A 25494-nucleotide genomic window follows, 5' to 3' on the forward strand; every position below is an offset into this window, starting at 1 on the left:
TTTGTCAGTCTGCACAGGAGACATGTATTTTCCTTATGTAAACACACGAGTCTCTCGGTGCAGTGAGGGAAACACATTCCTCTTTATCCACGCTTCACGTGGAACTCACCTCAGGGTGTGTTGTACCCAAATCACAGGAAACAGCGATGTGTTGATGATTACATTTTCTTAAGTGCTGTGGAACTGACATGTTGACGTCTTCCTGCAGCGCGGCCTCGACTCGCTCCCGATCATTTGCTTCACGCCGCTCGTTGGATTTGTAAAATCAGTGTTTTATCTAATCTCCACTTGAGCAATCAAACAGGTGTCTGGTGTTTAATCTGGCAACCGAACCTGCATTTAACAAGTTCTTTCCACCCGGGTCCTTCCTCCAGTGAAACTTCAATCTCTTTGTTTAGTAATGTAATGCTATCGTGGCGATGTGCACTCACTGAGAACTGATGAACGGGCGACCGCGGCTGAAAGGTCTTTTCCGATTGCAGGTCACGATTTTGGCAGCGCTGGGAGCGAGGAGGGAAAAAAAAAAACTCTTGGGGGCAAGGCGCTGGAATTACCTCCACAATTGCAAAGTGAAAGCCCGTCTTAGAGGGTGGGGGGGCAACAAAGAGCTCTCTGTCTGGGCAGCGCCTTTTGGCTCAGGAGAAATACTATCTGCTGCCACCCCCCCCCGACCCCCCCATCCTGATTACGACAGCAGGGCCGGGTGGGCAGAGCGCCGCCCGCTGCCACGTCCCACTGCTCCATTGACAATTGTTGCCGGTTTTGGCTTCTTCCGTTTACATGACGAGGACGAAGAGGAACAAAAAACTCAGAACAAAACCGTCCGTGAATGAACCGTGAACCTGTGACAGACGATTACATGTGAGCGTGTGTCAGAGTCACGTTCGGCAGGTTTTCTAGAATCTGAATAAAGCTGCTTTCAGACCTGCACTGAACTCAGGAGAGTTAACTGAAATCCTCAAGAGGGCCCGTGTCTGAGAACGCAAAAGTTCCAGTTAGTTGCTCCAGAGATCTTTTCCTGCAAACCTTTAATTTCTGCAGCGGAATTTATACAACATCCTCAGACGCCACCAGACTGAATGTTCTGGATGTTCTCCTGATGTCGTTCACACATGGACATTGTCCTGTTTCCTTCTGCAGAAAATACCCGAAACCAAAGAACAGTTTGTGGATCACAACCTGATTTAAATGTTTTTAATGTGACTAATTTGTCAAAACACACACAGTAATATATGCTGATGGAAACTATAAGCTGTGCAGGAACATCCAGTGTTACCCAACAATTTGTTCAGATCTTTGAATGACTCTGGATGGCCACCAGCCTGAGAGTTCTGGACTGGAGCGTGTGTCGGAGTCACGTTCGGTAACTTTTCTAGAATCTGAATAAAGCTGCAGCTTCAGATCTGCACTGAACTCAGGACTGTTTACTGAAATCCTCCAGAGCAGGGGTCTTCAACGATTTTCAGGCCAAGGACCCCCAAACTGGTGGGGCGATAGAGCAAGGACCCCTACTATATATATTGTAAAAAAAATGGTGTTATATATTAAACTGGGCCTAGTGCCATGTATAAACAGAGCTACCCTGTTATTGTGCATTCAATACTAAGCTATTCAAATATTACACGGGTTCATATATTCATGTTTTTAATTTAAACATGTGCAAGGTACAGGGGGGCCATGCCACTGCCATTTATAAACATACATCTCACATACAACACTGAGCTATTAAAGTAATTCACAGATTCATGGTTTTATTTTAAACATGTAGAAGAGACAGTGAATCCTCAAGCTATCTGTGGATGACACTAGTACTTCCACATCAGTGAGATGTTGGACCCTGATGGGTAGCACACAACTTATCTAATCTTGGACGGATGGAGGTTGTCAGGCAGAGGGTCAAATCAGCCTCACAATATGTTGGATGCATGTTATTGTGTATTGAAAGACATATAAATTCGTGGGGGAAAAAATTTAAAAAATTGTCTAATAAACCAAAGATTTCGCCCCTGTTGAAGTGTGTGAGAACACAAACGTTCCAGTTAGTTGCTTCGGAGATCTTCTGGAACGTTTCCTGCAAACCTGTAATTTCTGCAGCGGACTTTATACAACATTATCGGACGCCACCAGCCTGAATATTCTGGATGTTTTCCTGATGTCGTTCACACATGGACACTCTCCTGCCTCCTTCTTCACATGTGAAAGACAAACTCCATAAAATACCCGAAACCAAAGAACAGCTTGCGGTGCACAACCTGATTCAAAAATGTTTTTCATGTGACTAGTTAGTAAAAACACACACAGTAATATAAACTCATATTATTATCGAGCAATGCTAGAAGAGAGCCTGTGACTCAAGAATTTCATTGCCAGCGTCTGCTTCATGTTATTGTTGTGCATTTGATAATACAAATCTTGAATCTTGAATAGGGTTGCAAAATTCCGGGAATATTCAAAGTTTGAAACCTTCCATGGGAATTAACGGGAATTAACGGGAATTAATGGGAATAAACTGGAAATGTTGTGGGTAATTTATACTAACTGTATTTACCTTGTCATATACAGACATAAATATAAACACTTTGTTTTGTCATAGGCTGATTTGAGCCCTGAGGAAACTTTGGGCACTTGACTATATGCTTCTGCATCGTTGTGTCATTCTTAACATAGGTCTTTGCACAGTATTTGCAAATGTACACAGCCTTTCCTTCTACATTGGATGGGGTGAAATGTCTCCACACATGAGAGAGTGCACGTGGCATTGTTCTGTAGAATAAGATGAGAAAAAAGTTTGTAAAAAAAACGCTAATGCAATGCCAGAGATATAAATAGTTAGTTAGTTTTTTTCAAAATTTCCAAAATTCCCGAGCTAAACTTTCCGCCCCTTTGCAACCCTAATCTTGAATCATGAATGGAAACGATAAATTACGCTGTGCAGGAACATCCAGTGTTACCCAACAATTTGCTCAGATCTTGATATGACTCTGGATGACTTTACTTTTTGGACAACATAAAAAAGAAAAGTTAAATGAGCAGAATACACGCTCTGCTCCGGTGAGAAGTGCAACATACAGTACGACACTGGACCCGTTTAATCCAATTAGAAAATCCTCCACCTCGCTTTCAAAGGCAGAACGTGAAGAGAGGAGAAGAGAAGGTGCTTCGAATCGCTGTTGAAGCTGTGAAGATCCAGCGAAAAACATCTCCTCTTCCTCCTTCCTCCTCCTCCCCCCTAAATCTTTTCCTCTTTCCAAACGTGCAGATGGCAACAGCTGTCTGTTGAGGATCTTGAGAAATTGCAGCAACTGGAAAAGCGTTTTAATTTGTGCTATGTAAGGTGACGTCTGACGTGTTGTCCGGGAACCTCTCAATGAAGTCCCTCCGCGGGATTAGAGATCTTTGTGTCGAGGGAAGAACTCAACTAAACTCTTGAAGCAAATCCAGAAGTTCTGTCATTTTCAGACTGTTTGCATATTTTCAGCTTCTCATCCAGACCGATGAGGCTGGAGCAGGAAACGTTGCTCAATAACTCTCCTCACGGCACAAATATGATTTGCACTCCTTCCATTCTTTCCATTAATTAGTTTTTCTTCTGGCACGTCTCATGTGTCTGTGCTATTCTTCGAAGAAGCAACGCACAACTGTACTCACGGAACCAGAGGACAGTTTGAAGTCAAACAATAAAACACAACTTTACTGTCAGTGACATGAAAGCAGCTTATACAGGAACTGTTGATTTTAAACTTGTAAACGTTGTGCTCCTGGAATCAGTTGCAACTTAAATCGACACCTTCAGTTTCAGACATTTAGTTTGATAACGCCTCAGGTTGTGTTGGAAGGTTTTGTGTACGCGTTGAACTGTTTATCATTTTATTTGAATTACAAGAGCGTAAAATATAAAAAAAGAAGCATGAAATATCATTCACCTGAAGGTGGCGCATACTTGAATATTAACGTTGCAGCAATCTCTAACTCTTTGCCACTAGGGGGCGACATGCGATTCTAAACTTTTGCCCTAGTTATTAGTTAAACACGGTATTAGCATAATCGTAATCCCTTAGTCCATAGCAGTTCCTGTGGTGGGGGAGCAGAATGTGGGGGGGTTGGCCTGTTTTCCAGTTGTCATCAAACATCTGAAGACCAAACAGCGCCCTCTTGTGGAGCCTCTGCTTCTTCGGCTAAGTGGAGCTACTGATACGTTCTCGTTCTTCAACTTGGAATAAACAAAATTTCAGGAATTATTAAAACTATTTGGGGTCTAATGACATTAACATCCACTAATTCTCCTCCTCCTCCTCCTCCTCCTCCTCCTCCTCCTCCTCCTCCTCCTCCTCCTCCTCCTCCTCCTCCTCCTCCCTCCTCTTCTTCTTCGTACTTGGGAGAAAAAAAAGTTAGAAAATTAGAAAACATAAAGAGCAGAAGACAGTTGAAGAAGAGGAGGAGGAGCAAGTGAGCAAACTTTACCACAACAACAACACAAGTCCCTCACCTCTCTCTCTCTCTCTCCCCCCCACACCTCACCCCCCCACCCCTCCGTCCTGAATCTTGTCCAAATCTTCTACACTCACCGAGCCGGGCCAACTTTCACAGCTGTCACACATTTCCAACAGATTCCTCCGGCCCTCCATGAGGTCGGGGGGGGGGGGGGGAAGACATTCCTGCTCCATTACACATCGGCTAAAAGGAATTACCGTTAACATCTGATATTGTGGAAGTGGGAAACTTGCCACCCCGACCTTGCCCAAAGCGCTCCGGAACTCAGGGTCATGGATTTATTATCTCAGATGGCCCTCAGAGGTCAGAGGTCACCGGGGGCCGCTCCTTCCCCCTCCCCTTCGCTGTTCCGGCAAAAACCCCTGCAGCCCCAAGTGTGCTATTCATTAAGTACACTGTGCAGCTTTGTGTGGGGGGGTGGGGGGGGGCTGGTTGGGATGGGATGACTGGTGGAAGGGGGGGGGGGGGGGACACATGTTACTGTTGCTCTACGGGTATTTGTCATAGGAACGGCATGTCTTGTCAGAGCGAGAGGCCATTCCCAGCTGTTGGGCTGCAGCACCGTGATGTGGCCTGAGCCAGTCCCCCCCCCGAGCCCACCCGTCCGAGCCCCCCCCCCGGACCAACCGTGGCCACATAAACAGGATGCCTCTGATGTACAGTCGCACAAGTGTGGGAGACAAATCCCAGTTCAACACAAACCTATAGGGGAGTTGAGTTTCAATCTGACCAGCAGCATCGTGATGGTTTCACTCCGGATCCGACTGGTCGGGTTGTGGAGACTTTGGATTCCCATTGTGTAAACTTGTGTCTCCACTTCCTGTTGGAGGCCCAAATAATCCCATTTATGGGCGGGAGTAGAGGGTGGAGTCCTGCTGCTACACCTGCTCGACCAATCACAAGTCAGCTTTCAATCACGACGTCCCACCCCCTTTTATATAGAATCAAAACACCAAGGATCACCAAAGACCAAACTCTGTCATAAAAATTTGACTCTTTTACGTTTTAAAGTTTTTAACTTGGGCAGTTACATGCTAGTGTCTCTGTGTGACGAACTACTGTTACATAAACATAAAAATACAATTTCAGTTCTTCCATCATTAATTATTTTATGCATTTCATCGTCTCACTGTTAGTTAGCAAGATGATTCAAAAACTACTGGATGGATTAACACAAACCTTGTTGGTGGAAGGAAGCAGAAAAACATCTTGAATCTTAGTGTGGATCCAGATCAGTGGAGGTTTTTTAAACATTTTCGTTAGTTGCTCTAAAGAATTCATCGATATTGAAAAAGTGTGTTTGTGCAATTTGACGGAGATCCAAATAAAAATCCAGCTCCAGTGAATTTAAATGTGGTTTCCTAAGAGGACATTTGGACCTGTGCTCTATCGAGTGTCGTTCTGGTTGGACATATTTCTGACGAGCGGCTAAATCAGATCATTAAAAATATTATGGCCAGATTTGAATTTCAAATTCATTCAATATTTCAGTCTGTATCGATAGAGTCCTGCAGTGGAAATCACACAATTAACCCAACAGACTAAAGCAAAAATCTATTGTTGGTCCGTAAGTGATAAGGACAGGAAAATAAATATTTCCAAGGATCTCGATAGGATTTTATTTCCGCAAGTGAATTAAAGTGCGATGTTATTTATTTTGGAATAATTTAGTTTGTGAATTTCTGTATTTTTGTCCATCTGTTTCCTTTCTTTCAGCTAAATCCAAAGACCACTAGTCCCTCATCAGTGAGCTCCAAACTTTGGAAGCTCATTCCAAGCACCTGCGATGTTGGCACGTTGAAAATCCCTCTCCCTCTTTAAAACGGTCTTTTTCTGAACGTTCATAAGAGCTAAATATTTATAGAAAGCCACCGTGCCAAAGTAACCAACCACATTTTCTAAATAGGCCTTATTTGAAAATAAGCTCCAGATGTTTCAGGTTTTCGGTGAGCCATGCAGATGCCTGCGAGGAGTCAGCCTGTGTGTTTTCACCGTTTCCATGACCGGGAGAAGTCGATGATGGCTGTCTTACTAATTTCAAGGCAACCCTCGACTTCCAGGAAGTAAAGCGAAACTATGCCGCTGCCTGCGTCATCACAGTGAGTCAACCAAACAGTCTGGAGGGATAACTGTGAGGGAGTCCAGACGCTCATTCCTCCTTCCTCTCACTTCCATGACTGCTCAGTTTCCTCCACTGGAGGTTCATCGGGGCCAAAAGCATTTACGCTCCCAATTAATGTCCAATTACAGCCCGTTACCGGATTCGTCAAACGGACAGAACATCCTCTCCGCTACGTCCCAGGGCCGTATTATATCCTGTAGGATTCAATGCCGAGGAACTGAATATGACAGGAACGGATTAATTACGTCCGCCAAGGTGGTTGTGTTTTCGCCCCATGTCTCTTTGTGGGTATATTTGTTTGTAGGATTTGGCAAAAGCTATGAAACCGATTTTCCCATCACCCTCAGTGGAAGGTTGGGGCCTGGGCCTTAGAAGAATCCTCTCAAATTTTGGTGCAGATTAAGGTTCAGATCCAGGAGTTTGTTTTCACTTTTTACTTTCTTGGACCACAGCTGGTTATCGTTGATATTGACTTGATCGCCACCTACTCGCCTGGCATGCTTGTTTGTTGTATCCTTGATTTTCTGTAAAATAAAGGACAGAAAATACCTTGTGTTTCATGTAGATAAGGCCTAAACACGACAGTCCTTACAGTTTACGAACGGAACATCCTCTCCGCTACGTTCCAGGGCCGTATTATATCCTGTAGGATTAAATGCCGTGGAATTGAAGATGACAGGAACAGATTAATTACGTCCGCCGAGGAGGTTGTGTTTTCGCCCTGTGTCTCTTTGTGGGTATATGTGTTGGATCTGGCAAAAACTACGAAACCGATTTCCCATCACCCTCAGTGGAAGGTAAAGAATCTGTTAATGTTGGTGCAGTTTAAGGTTCAGATCCAGGGGTTAGTTTTAGCTTTTTACTTTCTTGGACCACAGCTGGTTATCGTTGATTGTTGATGTTGACTTCATCGCCACCTACTGGCCGGGAAAACTTGTTTGCTGTCGTTTTTTTTGTGTCCTCCTTGATATTCTGGAAAATATAGATCAGAAAACATCAGCTGTATCATGTAGACGAGGCCTAAACACCGACAGACCTCAGCTTACGAACGGGTTAATGTAAATACTGCTTAGGTTGGGTTTTCAAACCATGTCTCTTTGTGAGTATATGTGTTTGGAGGATTTGGCAAAAACTACTAAACCGATTTCCCATCACCCTCAGTGGAAGATTGGGGCCTGAGAAGAATCTGTAAATTTTGGTGCAGATTGAGGTTCAGATCTGATGTTTTCTACTTTCTTGGACCACAGCTGCTTATCGTTGATGTTGACTTCATCGCCCCCTACTGGCCGGGAACACTTGTTTGTTGTCGTTTTGGTGTACTATTAAGGAAAAAAACAACAGATTTACATTTTTCTCACTTTATGACTGGACACTGGGATTAACTCCACGTTTCACTCAGTTATAAAAAGCTGACCAAATTATCTTATATATTCTTCCTGCTGTTAAGAAGCAAATCAATTGAAAATTATATAAATGTATGACACAAAACTAAAATGGCATAAAAACTAACAGAATATATACACAAACGTGGACTTAAATGTTGTTTTCAGTCATCGTCTTCCTCCTCCTTCTTCTTTTTCTTTTCTGTCGAGTCTGGTTTTGCTACCTTCTCCTCTTCCTCCTTTGTCCTACTATATTCTGTTAAATAAAGGTCAGAAATTATCAGCTGTATCGTGTAGACGAGGCCTAAACAGCGACAGTCCTTACAGCTTATGAACGGGTTAATGTAAACACGCACTCAGCTTTGAAGCCCGCCTCGCTGATATCGATATCCCGTCACCGCAGCACCTGATATTAAACCGCTCGCTGCCAGATGAGTGCGAAGGAGAAACTTGTCGGGCGGCTCCGGCTGTGCCTTCAGGGCTGAGTTCTTCTCTTTCCTTTTGTCTGAGCCACGATACGGACGAGTCTGTCATTTGACCGTCTCCCGCCGCTGTGTACACTTCAGATCTGGGCCTGACAGACTATGAATCATCTGTTAGGAAACTAGGTTAGAGCACAATAGGCTCTTCATAAAGCCAGGCCAGGTAGTAAAGCAGAAGCGGCCATCTTGGAACCCATGTCTGAGGAGAGGGTGGATGAAGGCTCAGTTTGTTTTGCTTTTTCGCGATAAAAACTTTACCGTATGATTTTATTTCAAGGTGAAGCAGTAAAATCCTTGGAAGGCAAAGACGAGCAGGTGGTTTAATGAAAACCTCCATATTAAAAATGAGCTCTTTTTCCTGTATTAATTATCGTCTGCACTCAGAAACACAGCGAGCCTCTTCTCACCGCACACGCATTATTAAAAATACCATCAATATTGACACTGTAGGCTCATGGTCCAGAGAGCCCGGGAATTCTGCCTAAATATTTTAATAACCCCTCTTCAATTTATACCTCTTTCCCCCCCCGAGTCCTCCTCACCTACGTGTTCCAGGCTCGTCTGTAATGTGGAGTGTCTGTGTCCGGTCTACCTTACAGCAAGGAAATTAAATGTTAAATATTTACCATTCCCCTGGTATGTGACCCTGCAGATTCCAGCTGTGATGAGTAGCAGCCACATTCCTCCCACAGGAAGTTTATCCTACTCCTTTTCTCTCTCTCTCTCTCTCTCTCTCTCTCTCTCTTTTTTCCGCCGCCTCCTCCTCCTCGTCCTGACGGTGCTTTTGAACACGGACCAGTGGCTCAGGCATCTCTGTCATGAAACGCACTAACATGTCACATGTGTCGCTGCAGTCGGGCGTTGAGGTTTTCCAGAGACGAGCAGGAGGTTTTTCAACAGAATAACAGAGAAGGTGAAATCCTTCCAGCTCTTTTCACGTATCAGATCACTGCTGGATGGGTTGATTCATCACTTTCCTAAAAGAGCAAGAGGCTGTTTTGGACATTTTACTAGTTTTCCCAGCGAACAGCTCAAATCAGACATATACAAGCGACTGATATCTATGACTGTGTAAAATTTAGTGCAGCTTGATTGAATTTAAGGCGACTGTTTTGGGCCTTGGCCGAGGGACACAGGCTCCACCATTCTAGTTCTCTTAAAAGTAATTATACACATTGGAGTATTTGCTTTTTATATTTATTTGGCATGGCAATGGTAATATACAGAAGAAAAACTTGGTTCTGAGACAGTAGAGTTGTAAGTAACCAATATGGACTTTGGAGGAAGGAGTTAAACATTTTTGATAACTTGATTCTGAAGATGCTGTTATCTAACTCGTATATTAAAGAAATTTCTTTGAAGCTTGATAAACTTGATAAACCTTAAACTTTATTATAAATGACTTTAAATACAAAGAAAACAAATACAACTAAATATATAGAACTTGAATTGAAAACGATCTTTTCTGCTCAGTTTATTCTGTAAAACATTTGTCTGCCAACAACCTGGATTAACATTAAACAACTAAACTTTGCTCAACACAAACACACATATGAAATAATAAACCTTGTGAAGTTATGAAATATACATTTGAAGGCTTAAGCTGTGATTGTATTCTTGCTTTTCCTCTGAGATCGACACCACCTGTTTGAATTTAGTTTTATTACGTTTTAGTTTGTATAGTTTCTAATTTAAATGAGCAGTGACGATAAAGGATTGATTGATAGATTACCTGCACTTAACTGCACAGAATAAAGCAAACAAAGGAAAGATAATGTTTTACTCTTGTTCTTTCCTTTTTATATTTTCTGGCCTTACCTCGTTACAACTGTAAAAGAATATAGTCCTCGATATTTTATTTTTTTCCTCTTTTAATCAACAGATCCATTAAAATTGCATTTTGCCCCTAATCCCTCAATAGGAAAACTGCACTTTTGTCACAGCAAAGAATGCGACCAAATTTCGAACATAGCCCGAGTGAAAGGAAATGGGAGTCGTCTGATTTCACAATATCCCCGGCACAAAGCATCTCTTTACCCCTAAGACCCCGGGCACCCCACCCCCTCAGATGTAGCCCTTTGTTGTGTGCATGTGACTGTAGAAACGGCTCGGTAGGAAACGCCAGACACCCGCAAAAAAAAAAATAGTTTGTGAGAGCCACCCTCCGCCTCGATTCATCTGCAACAAGAAGCATTTTACAGCTGGTTTATTGTTATTCCTCCGCTGTTTAAGCTGTCTTTCATGTCAAAAGTCTTTTCCTGCTTACAAATCACTGGGAAGGAATCCCTCCGGCTGCACCGCTGGGTCCTAAGCCCCTCCCTACGGCTCAGCCCTTTGATTACCTGTAACGTCGGCCATCAAGTTAGAAAGTAGAGAAGCAGGCCGCTGGGATAAGCTTGTGTTCTTGCCTGGAACAGAGGAACTACCCGCCCCCCCCCTCTCTCTTCTTCTTTTCAGCAACTCCTTCTTTCTTGTCTCCGCTCTCTCTCTCTCTCTCCCTCGATGAGCCTGGGAACTAAATCTCAGCGAGGCGGGGGGGCCAGTTGCTTGGTTGTTTGAATTGTTTGGGAAATGATTATGCTTTGGCTGCATTAACGAGGAGTCCTCACAGTAAACAAATTGATTAACTAATTAGCTTAGAAATGCGGCGCTGTGTCCCCAGAGAGAGACACACAGGCGGCTCTGACCTTTGACCCCGGGCTTTGGATTCAAGGTTAAATGAGCTGCGGTGTCCTCTGGGTGAACGCCAGCGTCACGCCGCCGCCCGCCGCCGGAGGCCCAGACCAGTTGTCACCGCTGCCGAGGTTTAAGACGTGCTTAATTGGCTTCCCCGAGCGCCCGAGGAGGGGAAAGGGAGAGCTTGTTACGAGCCCTTCTGTTCCAGTGGAGGGCGGGGGGGGGGGGGGCGAGTGGGGTGGGCGGGGGGGTGGGGGTCTCTTATCAGCCATCGCTGGACACCTCCGGTGGCTATTAATCAGAGCCAGAGCCCGGCTGGAGCCAGGAGAAGGATCCACGGTGGAGCCTGGAGCCGGAGCCTGGGCCTCAGCGACACCCTGGGCAGACTCCTTCCTCCTCAAGTCCGAGGGTCCGCACCCCCCCCACCCCCCCACGATCCCTCCTCCACTCCTCCAGCTTCCTCACTCAAATTGATTTAGGTCCTGTTTAGTCCCCTCTGGCCAGGGCCCATCCATTCCGGCTGGTGTGACAGGTTTATGTCGCCCCCTCACTGTGTTATTATATTGGTGCTGTGCTGCCAGTTGCTATTGTGCTAATGAAAATTTAGCACCAGACATAATATTCTTTTTTCGCAGGATGTGCACCCAGCAGGCAGAATATCTCAGGAGCATTTATAGGATTGAAAGCGCTCATTATTTTTAACGTTCCCGACAGACCGGGCCGAAAAACAGTTTTATGGACAGGAAAACAACTATTAGGTGTTGTCAGAGTTGAGGTGATTGTTAGATGAATTTAATCTTCTGTACATGTTCACTCGGGCGCGGCCTTTGACCTTTGTACGGTCGCTAAAATGTTCAGACAAACTAAATCTCAACTGAAGCTCAATGCTAACACAAACAGGCTGGACGACAATGCTGATGTCACGCAGGTTAATCGTGTAACATGTTCACAAGCAAGCTAAATTCTATTAAATCTATTTTAGTTTCAGTTTCGATGCTCTTATTGGTTATTCCGTCCAATTTTATCGTGAGTCACAAATATGAGACGCTCAGTGTGTCACCACGGGAACAATCATGGACGACTCATCTCCACTTCCTCCCTCTATTCAGAATTGATGACAGAAAAACCATCTTCGAGATAAAATTATTTGACTCTTTAGATTGATCCATGTCCCATCCACTTTCAAGGAGGAGGCAGGGTTCATTAATTGTACTGCAGCCAGCCACCAGGGGGCGATCCAGATTCTCTGGCTTCACTTTTGAGGAGCTGGTCTGCATCAGGGCTGTCATGCTATCATCTATCTGCATTACTATTTTTTAATTAGTTTCATTGAATAATTTCAGTGTAATTTGCCAAAAATACAATAAAACATACAAAAAACAGTTAAAAAGTAAACAAGTATGATCAGGGATTTCTAAATTATCTTCTGTACATGTTCGCTCGGGCACGGCCTTTGACCTTTCTGCGGTCGCTCAAATGTTCAGACAAACTAAATCTCAACTAAAGCTCGATGCTAATACGACAATGCTGATGTAAAGCAGGTTAATTGTGTTACGTATTCACTTGCAAGCTAACATCTGCTAATTGGAACCAAACACAAAGTTCGGCTGTGATGCTCATTTGTTATTCCTCCCAATTTTATTTGTGAGTCACAAATATATGACGGTCAGGGTGTCACCACGGGAACAATCATGGACGACTCATCTCCACTTCCTCCCTCTATTCAGAAATGAAGCCAAAATATTCTGGACATGAACGCTGCCATCTTGATAAAAAGTGCTATAAATGACTGTAAACCATCTTCGAGATAACATTATTTGACGTGTATTCTGACTCTTTAGTTTGGTCCATGTCCCATCCAGTCTCACGGAGGAAGTAGGGTCCATTACATGTACTGCAGCCAGCCACCAGGGGGCGATCAAGATTCTCTGGCTTCACTTTTGAGGAGCTGGTCTGGATCAGGGCTGTCATGCTATGCAAATATCACTGTAGGAATCATAATTGGAAAATCTATTAATCATCATCTGTCTGCAGTAGTATTTTTTAATTAGTTTCTTTGAGTAATTTCAGTGTAATTTCCCAAAAATGCAATAAATCATACAAAAACCAGCTGGAAAGGAAATAAGTATGATCAGGGATTTATAAATTATAGATATTAGGATTAATATGGTTATGGTCCAAAAGTGCAACAGCTTTATTCTGGATTAAAATGATAGAATGACTAAGTGATCCCCAAACACACAACCACAGGTGTGGCCATGAAACAAAGAGTCCCAGTCTGACTTCATGTAATAAGTAATTCCACATTGTCCGTGCCCCTGGCGCTCCTAATCTGCAACAAATTGCCTGAATTCTGCATAATGTCCTTTGAAACATCAACCAGACGGGAAAACGCTGCCTTCAGATTCGGTATGCCGACCTTGAAATGTGTTAACGGCAAAGAATGCTTCCACATCCCACCCAAAGTTTCAAAAGAAACTTCCAATCACTGCTGCAGACATTTCAAATAGTGCGAGATTCATTATTGCAGCGGTTCCCACAAGATGAGAGACGCGGGAGAACGTTCTGATGAATTTCAAGTTTTAAATGGAAAGCTTCTGTGGAGTGCACTACAAAGCGCCATGTGTAAATATTGAATAATGAGCCGCTTTCAAGTCCGCCCGGTCTGAATCTGCCACGAAAACACGGCATTAATGACGTCTTTTGGTGTGGTTGACATCACACGCAGCCATGAAACGCTATCGCCACAGATAAATTTGTTATTATTAGTCTCTAAAGGAAAAGAGATTTACAAGCCCCGGGCATTTGCGCTCAAGATGTGCTGACTAGAAAAAAAATGTCTTTGAGACACATGTGACAAATTATTAATGAGGCACTCGGTCGGCGCTAATGCGTGACGCTCACAATTAGTCATTTGGCTCACGAGTGAAATCTGCCTACATGAAAGTGTTGGTAATTATCATAACTGCAGAGTCTGCAGATGACGTACACGTAGGTATTTAGCTGTCGAGTGACTCGGCTTGAGGACACAAGATAAACTGCAGAGGCTGAGTCACAAGCTTCACATGGACTGAAGTGTAAGAAGAGCAAAGTTAAGGCAGGAAATAATGAGAAAAAGTTCAATAATATGAGTTTAGCTGCTGAAAAGTATGTTTCACAGTTTATGACAGGCAGATGTCAGCATTTGTGATGATGCAATGAAGCGACTCAGCACTTTTTCCTGCGTGACTTGAGGTCAGAACTTTTAAATATAGAAAAAACCAGAGTGATTTTGTACAAACGCTGAATTCAGGAGCCGCCTGTGCTGCAGAGGAAGTTGACTCAGCGTCACTTGGCACCGGCGTCACTCGCTAGAACATTTAGGAAATAAGTGTTGAAAGTTTGTGTAAAGTTTGCTCCTTTTCCTTTTTCAAGCCGCGGTCAAATGAAGTCAGATGAGTCAGGAACAGAAACCCTCTGGATGTGTCAGCAACACCAACGGCTCCTCGGTGCACAAATGGGTCAGATCTCAGATATGAGAGAAACGTTTGCCAAATAAAACACAAAGCAAACTGGGTCGTGTTACTGAGTCACAACTGGCTGCACCAGTTTGAGGTGACCTGGCACAGATGACACAACATTACAGGTAGAAAAAAACAAGAGAAACAATCGAGAGGATGTCAGGAGATTAGTCCTGAGATTCCGGATCAAACCACTTTCTCTGAATCGTGAATATAGAAACCTATTTGTTATTGCGCGTGGCTTCTGTTACATGTAGATTAAATGTTGTCTTGTGAGACTTCAGACTTGATTATGAGGAAAGTGAACAGTGTCGCTTTTTTGTAGAAAGTAAAAACAATGGGACTTGGATCTTAAATTAGATTTTAAAGCAACAATGAGTAGGATTTGTGAATTTTGTATTTTTCCGCCATCTAGTGGCAGAATCCACAATGACATTCTGGACCGACTAAATTCACATTTGGGGAAGTTATCATGTCGTCCATCTTTATTTACAGTCTGTGCTCTAAACATTTGCATTTCAAGGAACGTTGCTTGCGTGTTTGTATCTGGCCTTAGCTTTGAATCTATATATGAATGTTATCGCCTATAAAAATTTACTTTGTGTTACTATTGTTATGGAAAAAGCAGAAATTTGCATTTTTGTCAAACTATTGAGTTTTAGTTATGTCAGTTAGTTTGAATCCTCCTTGTTGATAATGTTCCTGCTTTGATTGTGAATACCAGTCAAACACACACACACACACACACACACACACACACACACACACACACACACACACACACACACACACACACTCACACACACACACACACTTCCTGTGAAACCTCCGAATGTGACAGATATTAATCATCCTGTGGTTTATGAAACACAATGAATTACCTGCAAGTGCGACGGGTGATTTCACCTCTTCTGAATGTTTCAGCACTTTACCTGCACACCGGCTATTAACCTGCATCACACACACACACAGACACACACACACACCAACACACACCAACACACACACACACAGATGCAGGTGAACAGTTACTCCTGAGCGTTTTCCATGTATGATTAACGCAGCTAAATGACCTGCACAGGAAGGTGCGGTTGTTTGCTTTGATACTCTCAACAGAAATGTATGGCGAGCTATACAATGCACCTGTCTCCCCCCCCCCCCCCCCCCCCCCGACAAAGGGCCTCCTCCACAGCAAACAGAAAGGAGTGGAAGCTTAAGTACATTTGACTGCGGTAGTTCACAGTTTGTCGTTTGTTTGAGCTGCGTAAACGCTAGAGTTTTTCTGTTTTTTTTTGTTCCTCAACAGCTTTAGCATGTACCGTACAAACAGTGTGTGTAGACGGGTTCATCTGTGTTGATCTCTCTCAGAGGCAAACCTGCAAACCTTTGAATCAATATCTCATTTCACAGAGAGGCTACCGGTTCCAGCGCCGCCTCACCGGTGCCCTGCAGCTATAACGTGCCGATTCCAGGAAACAGGGGGAAGCGGCTATTAACTTTGGCCATGGTACAGCAGTAACTGGAGGGCAATGGTTACACAATCAGCTCCCCTGCTAGATAAGGTCATTGTGTTAGCTCAGGTTTCGGAAGTAAACCCGAAAGCCCTGGATGACAAGCAAACAACAGGAAGGAAATAATCAATTTGGCGCTTTTAATGAACAACTGGGTATCTGGCCTCTCTGTCAGTGCAGAGTTGCCACACGCTGGTTAAACATTACTCCCGTGATAGTGGCGTGCGGAGGAAGTCGTGAGCAGCCGGGCGAGTCGGCTCACAGGAACTCGGCGTGGGCGCCTTGTGCTGTGAACTCGTGTTTCAGGCCGCGACTTCCCCCGAGGTGGAGTGAACTCAAAAGTGACCCGGGGAGAAGATGCTGAGTTCAATGGATTTAACTATTATTCCTCGGTCGCACTTTGGTTCATTCGCTCATGGTCAGGGTTGTTGTTTGCTTTTAAACGCTCGTGCAGAAAAGCAACTTCCACAATATCTGAGCTGGAGGATGTTAAAAAAGTTGCATGAAGGAAACAGTCAAACGTGATCAAGAGTCTGAAAACCACGGAGTTAGATATTTTACTTTATTGCTCACTCGTGCACTCAAGCCGTCCGGCTCTTTAATCTAACCTCACTTTCCGAGACAGGATGTTGAATTTATAAGTTCCCTAACGTGTAAAGTATTTAATGAGAAAGTGTTTCTTCGGTTTTATAACAAAAAAGAGGCTCAAACTTCCGTCTTCTGGATATTTATTGATACTTGTAGCCGGACGATTTATGTGGAAAAAAGCTTTTTGATTTAACGGATCTCTGCAGTGATATCAGCTCGGTGTGGAAACGTCCTCTGATGCTGATCCCTCCTCACAGGGGGTTTCCCTCAGACTGAGGCAGTGAGGGTCTGAGGGGAAATGGGTCGGGGGCTGTCAGGTATAAACCCCTCATGGAAGGGGGGGGGGCACCATGAGGGGTCACAAATCCACCTCCATTTAAAGCTGTCAAGGGAAAGATTAGGAGAGGATGAGGAGCGTTTGATGTGACGACCGAAACAACAGAGAGGAAGTTGGTTAACATCGATGTGGAGATCTAGTCAATTAAAAAAATGTATATTATGATGTATTAATGTTTTTATAATCACGTGTAACAGCACAAGATGTCACATATTTCAGTGATTCAGATTTTTATCAGAATGGAGACTGTCAAGAAACATGAACAAGTTCTATGTTAAATCTACTACATTCTATTCTATAAGTTATTGCACAAGATAAATGTGTATAAAGTAACTTTTTAGTTTGATTGTACTTAATTTAAATTGTATTAAAAAATATGTAGAGTTCAATAACACATTCAAACAAATATGTCATCAAATATATGTTTTAAAAATTGGCAATGATTCCTTACAAAAGATTATCAAACCCAGTGCGATAGAGATTCTTTATTGTCCGCAAAGGGAAATCAATTTGGCTTATGACAAAACAAATATTTTCCTGTCTAAACACAAAAGTTATTAATAAAAACAAAAACAAATAAATGGAACTTAAACTAAGAAAAATGCACTTAAAAATAAAATATTGCACATCTTTCCTGCATTGTTTATTTAGTAAAATAAAAGGTTGAATCATCAGCAAACAAACACAGATAAGATATATCTGTAGATATCATAACGGCTGATTTTTTATGGGCCAGACAATAAATTGTTCAGGCTCAGTTATAAACTATTAACTTAACAACAAGGAAGCGCTGCTTTATCAGTCTGATTATCAGGATAAATAAATCCCATTCACCTCTGAGATAAAATACTGTGAAACATATGTGATTATATCACATCACACATAATCAGTTATCAATAGTAAAGTTCAGAACTGAGTCCTGTACGTTTTCTTCTGTGATGTTTTCGGAGTTAAATGAAGAAGAGTTTTGTGTAGAAGACACATTTTTCTATTCAAATGAAACCAGAATGCGATGAAGCCATGAAACCAAACTGCTCCTGGAGGAAGGTCAGAGGTCGACATGTTCATAAACTCACACCTTCAGTAGCTAAACGCCCATGAATCTAAATTTAATGTGAAACAACAACTTCATTCTCTCTCGGGGCCGTTGACAGAAGATCTCTGATTGATGCAGACGGAGGTGGAGCCGCTCGCCGCCGAGTTGACACCAGAGAATTACAGCTCGGCATCCTGGAATGTGAGGAGCATCATAAATTCATGTGTGAGAGGAGCCGGTTGATGACTTGGTTTTTAAAGGTTATTTTAGGGCCTTTTCGGTCACAGTGGAGATTCAGACAGAACAAAGATCCTTTGTTGTCCCCGGAGGATTAAATCCTTCAGACTTTATTGATCCCCTGACATTTCCTCTGGTGCTTAGATGAGATTTGTGCTTCACAGTTAAAATTGACTCTGATTTGGATGAATTTACAGCAGGTTTTTAAAGACAATTGAGGCAAAATATCTCACGTGTTCTTAGTGATCCTCAGATTTTCACTTGTCCTGTTAAATATCAATTCTCCCAACTTGCATTGGCACAAAAAGTGTATCCTAATGACTTTGGCGATCATCTGATTCTTCCTTTAGCGCCACCAAGAGGTTGAGTTCTAGCTCTTTTGAGAAATACTTCAACCAGTGCCATCTTCATATCAATGAATAAATTATAAAAAATCCAATACCTGCAAAACCGCAGACATCCATCTTCAGTCCAACTTTATTTTAGTAGGAATTCGAACAACTTAAAATGGCTTAACCTTGTTTTATGGAAGTGGAATCATGAATAAATCACCAACGTGATATTAAAACACATATTCCGAATCAGCCCGTTTCAAAAACATCTACTTCTCCAATGTGTGACAATTGAGGCAAAACATCTCACGACTTCTTAGTGATTTTCAGATATTCACTTATCCTGTAAAATATCAATCATATCTACTTGCATTGGCACAAAATGTGGGACAAATACCCACAATGCACTTGATTCTTCCTTTAGCGCCACCAAGAGGTTGACTTTAAGCTCTTTTTTGAAATATTTCCACAACAAATTTGAGAAATACTTCAACCGGTGCCATCTTCATATCAATGAGTAAATCATATAAAGTCCAATACCTGCAAAACCGGAGACATTCAGCTTTAGTCCGACTTTGTTTTAGTGCGAATTCCAACAACTTAAAACGGGTTAATCTTGTTTTATGCAAGTTTAATCACGAATAAATCACCAACATGATATAAAAACACATATTCCGAAATCAACCCGTTCAAAAACATCTACGTCTCCAATGTGTGACAATTGAGGCAAAATGTCTCACAACTTCTCAGTGATCCTTAGATTTTCACTTATCCTGTAAAATATCAATCATATCCCAACTTGCTTTTTCACAAAATGTGGGACAAATACCCACAATGCACTTGATTCTTCCTGTAGCGCCACCAAGAGGTTGACTTTAAGTTCTTTTTTGATATAATAAACAAGTTTGAGAAATAATTCAAACAGTGCCATCTTCATGTCAATGGGTAAATTATATAAAGTCTAATACCTGCAAAACCGGAGACATTCAGCTTCAGTCCAACTTTGTTTTAGTGCGAATTCGAACAACTTAAAATGGTTTTATCTTGTTTAATGGAAGTGGATTCATGAATAAATCACCAACATGATATAAAAACACATATTCCGAATCAACCCGTTCAAAAACATCTACTTCTCCAATGTGTGTATGTGTTTTATGAATTAATAATTCATCTGACTGTCAGACAGGGAATCCAATCTGCAAAAGAACTAATTAATACCCGAGCGGTAGAATCACTTCTCCGCCCGACACGGGTCTGAACCGGCGAGGAGGCGTGTGTTAGAACTTCCTCCTCTCCGACACGCCGCCTCATTTGAAGTCGTGAAGAAGAAGGAGCCTCATTACCGCCAGGGCCCACACGGGGGGTGCACTCCCAGACGCACTTTAATGGCTGTAAAAAGTGGGGAAAAGGCTTCAAGGTTACGAGACGCTGAGTCGCTTTGTGGAGGAGACGGCCCCCCCGCTCTCCTCCTGCCCCCCCGACCCACGTCACTGGAGCCAGTGGAGTCGTAAAACGGCTGCAAAACACCAACAGTAAACGGATATAAAAACACTCCCGGTTTCCTTCATGTGACCCGACACCCGGGAGCCGGGGGGGGGCAGGTTGTGAATGAAGGGGGGGGGAGAGGACACTTCAGGGACAGTCATAACATGCAACCAAACCACATTTTTTAAACTTGTGCAGTATTAACAAACTTTACAAGTGTCTTATTGAGATAAACCCTTTCACCCCCCCACCACCTCACTGTGAGTGTTTGTTTTATGCACCCGCAGCAAACGACCGTGATTGGCCGTGGCAATTAGTTCAGGAGACGACTTGAAGATAAGAGGAGAGATTCAGATTCTTTTCAATCAAAAAGTGATTCAACCCAAACCGCTGATTTTGTTTTAAATACGACCCGAAGAAGAAGAAAAGAGATTTTTAAGAGCAAATAAAAGATCAGAGGACGAGTTGAGATGGAAATTTGAACAACGTGTGAAGAGGAGAAGAGGAGAAGCATGGAGATTGTGTGTGTGTGTGTGTGTGTGTGTGTGTGTGTGTGTGTGTGTGTGTGTGTGTGTGTGTGAAGCACGTTCAGAACGATCTCATTATAAAACAATTATGAGACCTTGTTTGATGACATGGAGCAGCTTGGGATCATGGAAATTGTTGTCTTCACCTCCGTTGCTGATGAAAATCCACCCAACACAACTCAGGCACAAATCATGTTCAAAGTATTAAAGTTTTATTCATGTTACGCAGCAAACGGCAACGAATAATCATGATTCATGACGAGTGAGAAGTAAAGAGACGGACAAAACCACAGGTAAAGGGGATGTGACCAAAATGAAACGTCCCCTTCATATGTTTCTTTAGGTTTTATATTAGAAATATGAAAGAAAAATAGTGTATATCAATATGTGAAGGAATCTGCACCGAACATTAACGGTTTCTTCGGGCAGGTCTGGTGGAAATCAATTTAGCAGATGTGAAATCCTGCAAACAAACAAATTAACCAACAAACCGAGACGAGTGAAAGCAAAACCCCATTGACGGAGGTAAATTAAGGTAATTGTTACTTTCAATATTTCCAATTTAAAAACGAGATGTGTTTATATATATATAATCAAAGATATTCTAACAAAACACCAGCAGGAAACTTTTGACCCCTGAGTTTGTCACATGATCATGAACACGCCCAGAACCCGGAGCCCAGGTTCAGCCTCTCTGCCTCAGGTGCTACTTAACCAAGGCCTGAAAATGGATATGCATCAGCTCTGTAATTTAAAGGTAGTTTTCCAGGAAGGGGGGGGGGGGGTGCAGTTCCTCCTCCAGCAGTAATGACCATAATGCCTTGTTAACCCCATCACCAGAGGTTACATACCCCTATGACGTTGGTCTTAAGTCATCCCAGTGGTCGTGTATCAGGGCGACGCTGGTTTCTGTCTTATCTGGTTTCCATTGAGTTGGAGCTCTCAGGGCCAGTTATTAAAAATATGAGATTTGTTTCTCCTTTAATTTTAGCAGTTCGAGATAAAAAAGTTGAAATATTAAATAAGGTGGAGAATAAAGTCAACTCCTCACGTCCATCAGCTCCATCAGAGTTCAACTTTAATCTTGAAATGAGAGAGTTCAGGTCAGCTAGAGTTCATCTCAACATTTCATCTAAAAAAAAACATGTCCCCCTTATAATTTTTCAGTCAGTTGAGATAAATCTTGAGGAGAAACATTTTGGGTTGTTTTGTGTCTGTATAGGCCTACTATAAAAAACACTTTGCATTTTTAATTTTGTTACTTGTACTTTTACTTTTGATACATTTCAACACCAGATACTTTTGATACTTTAGTTTTAATATGAGCTACTTTAAGACTTTTACTCAAGTCATTTTCTGACGGGTGACTTTTACTTTTACCGAAGTCACTTTCAGGTGAGATATCTGTACTTTTACTCAAGTATGGCTTTCAAGTACTTTGTACACCACCGCCCTTTATTCAGTTCAAAACTTATTCTCAACATTTTTCTCAATATTTCCATTATAAATTGTTTTCAAACACGAATTCTAGAAAATGTCTAATCTATCATTTTACTAAGTGTTTCTTAATCCCCCATTTTTATTCTTCTGGTAAACACTCTGCAACTTTGGATTATTATTATTGTAATAATGATGATTATCACTTGACTAAAAAGAAAACTGCAGAGACAGTATCTCTGGACTCCAAATGCCAGGACTACTCTCCGGGTCAGAGACGTTCACAACAACAGGAACATTTCCTGATTCAGTCGAGGAGTAGAGTCTGTGTAGAGCAGCTGGAGATGACGTATGAACTCTGCTTAATAAATCAGGTTTTGATGTTTATAGCACGATATTGAAGATGGCGGAAGAAGAAGCTACTGCCTCAGCTGAGTTGACGTCTTCATCTGCATCTTGTACATGTTTGACTCGTCTGTTTCCTCCTGAGATTGAATAGAGATGAATTATTCTAGTTTCATGTCCTTTGCTTGTTAGAAACGTCATCAAGACACCCACTTTCTTGCTGTGACTATTTCCTGCTGTTCTGCGGCTAACTCGGATATTTTTCAGACATTTTAGGCAGGAAAAGTTTCGTGAAATCTCAGGAGCAACATTTGCCTTCTCACATCCACGTCCTGCGGAAACATTCAATGACAATTTCTGGACTTGCATCTTTAGCAGATTCGGAAACTCTAGAAAGTATATTATAGTATTTCTCAAGAGATGCATATGATAATAAAGTAATAGGTTCTTAGTTGACACTTTCAGACCAAAGCTGATTCTTTCTAACAGTGGAATCCTCTCCTCTGCTGCTTACATTCTAATGTCACCTCATCCAAACCTTGGAGCTGCGTTGAGTAAGAATCCAAAACCAACAACAAGAAAAACGAGTGAGTAACGTTGAAGGGATGACTTATTACAACCTACTTCCTCCGTGACCTCTCCGTGCACTTCCTGCCCGGGCCCGTCCCCCTCACCTCTCTCCAGCCAGCTCGTTTCGGAGGCCCCCGGGCCTGGTGTACAACCTCTGACCTCTGAACTGAAAAGGGAGAGGCTTACGCAGCCGGGCCGAAGGGAAATCCAACACCGACATCCCTCGATACAATTTTCAAGCCTCCATCACCTCCTCCCCTCCCTCTGCGCTCACTAATCCACGGAACACACCTATGGTTCAGACTTTCCGAGTCAGATGGGAGTCGCTGGCTTCTCCATATCTTCTTATATGACAAGAAATCTATTTTATAGACGTGAATAAGGTCAAATTCTACACTAGATGTTTATTTATACATCCTTCCTGTCTTGTCTGACATCCAGGTGATGTGTGCGTCTGTTCTCAGGATTTCAGCCACAAGGCAGAAATAACGCCTGAAAGCATCTTCTCTCTCCAGGCGTCTTTGCAAAAACATTTTCAAGTACCTGAGTTAAGTCTTGTTGGTTTTAAGCCGGTTGTTCCAGGTCAGTTCCTTCAGAAGCAACATAAACAAAGGGAAAGTGGAGGCACAACAATGTCAAGTATGTCTGCGTCCTGAAGAGACAACAGCAGAGGAGACAACTGGCTTTTAACAAATTATCACCCTCAGCCAGGAGGTTACGTTTCCACCCCGTTTGCTTGTTTATCAGCAGGATTACGTATAAAAATCAGAAACAGTTTCCACGAAAACAGGAAAGATGAATAAAAATGTTGGTTCAGATCGGCGAATTTATAATCCCCTTCTTTAACATTGTGAGAGAGTGTTTTGTTTTATTATTTTTACATTTTCACCAATTTTCTTAGGAATAATTCAAGAAACCAGAGATTTGTATGTAACTCAATAGATTTTGAAATATACTGTATATAAACATAGTGACATGAAAAGTGAAGCCAAAGCATCTTGATCGCACCCTGGTGGCTGGCTACAGTATAGGTCATAAACCCCGCCTCCTCTGTGTTAGTGAATGGGACATAGATCCAAAACACCTAAAAATATCCGTCAAATACATTTTTCTCAAAGATGGTTTATGTCATTTTAGCAAGTTCTTATCTCACTGATCTTTCTCCAAAGTTTCATTTTTGGTTGCAATTAGTTGAGACCGAGATCGACTTTTCCACTTTAGCAAGATTATGATTTCCTGACCTGCGTAGTTTTGTTTGTTTTAATTTAAAGGAACTGTTTGACCTAATTGGTGGAGGTCTGTGATGCTTCTTTATTTGTGCGGTCGCACGGAAAGGCCGATCAAAAATCCATCCCTAATAATGATTGCATGAGTGAATTAATTATATCTCCAATGTTTAGCACAAGTTAACTTCATAAGTGAATTCTCAGAAGGGCTGCAGGAATGATGTGAAACCGGCACGGAGCCCCGGTTCCGACTGCAGGTCCCTAAGCACGATGGGATGGACATGAGGTCATCGGGTGGCGTTCCACGGCTAGATTCACAGTTGTATTTCGCTGTGATTACGGGAAAGAGAACACCTGCAGTATTCCATGGGAATGCCCCCCCGACCACCCGATGGCCGAGGCTCCAGTCTTATTAAAAGCCTTCGGACCATGTCTCCGTTATCAAGTGGGTCCGCAAAATTACAATTTTTCAATTTCTCGGTAGCGGACACATTACGCTTGAGAGAACTCGGCTTTGTTGGAGGTTTTCAATGAACCACGGGTCATAAAACATCACAAAAAAGATGAAGCACAGTCGAAATTAATGTAAGGAAAAAAAAGGCTCATGAGGTTTTTTCCATGAGCTGCTGCCACGGTGACGGTGAAACTTCCTCACATGTGCAGCCGCCGCTCCTCGGTCCGACACATGGCGCACACAACCACACATCAACCGATTGTTCTGCTCCTTCTTTCTTTCGCTTTTCCTTTTATGGCACGTTCTTCATGCTTTGCCACACATGCACTGAGGTTTGACAGACTTTATGGGCCATATATCTCCAGTGCAATTTGTCTTTGGAGCAAAAGTGACATTTGGGAACATTCGGAGGCCGACAGCCTCATAAAGTGCCCTGCTTCTATTTCTCCCTGGAACCGGGCCCTGACTCCGATTAACCTTCACCTCCGGCTCCACTTACCTGAGATCCGAGTTGCGTAATCATGATAATTTACATCTACACATAATGTACACGCTTGTTTGAATTGAAGTCTGGCTGTGGTGGAGGTCTGGGCCGCACTGAGGAGATGATGTTGGAATATAAACCGGTGTCAGACTGTTCCACATTCTATTTAAAATCTCTCCCCTCGTTAGGCACCGACCTGTTAAACCTTTTATCCTTTCGGCTTTCAATCTCCAAGTAAAAGATTCGACAGAGGAATAAAAAAAAAACGATTT

This window comes from Limanda limanda, chromosome 10 (genome assembly GCF_963576545.1).
Source record: "Limanda limanda chromosome 10, fLimLim1.1, whole genome shotgun sequence".
In the NCBI taxonomy this organism is placed as follows: domain Eukaryota; kingdom Metazoa; phylum Chordata; class Actinopteri; order Pleuronectiformes; family Pleuronectidae; genus Limanda; species Limanda limanda.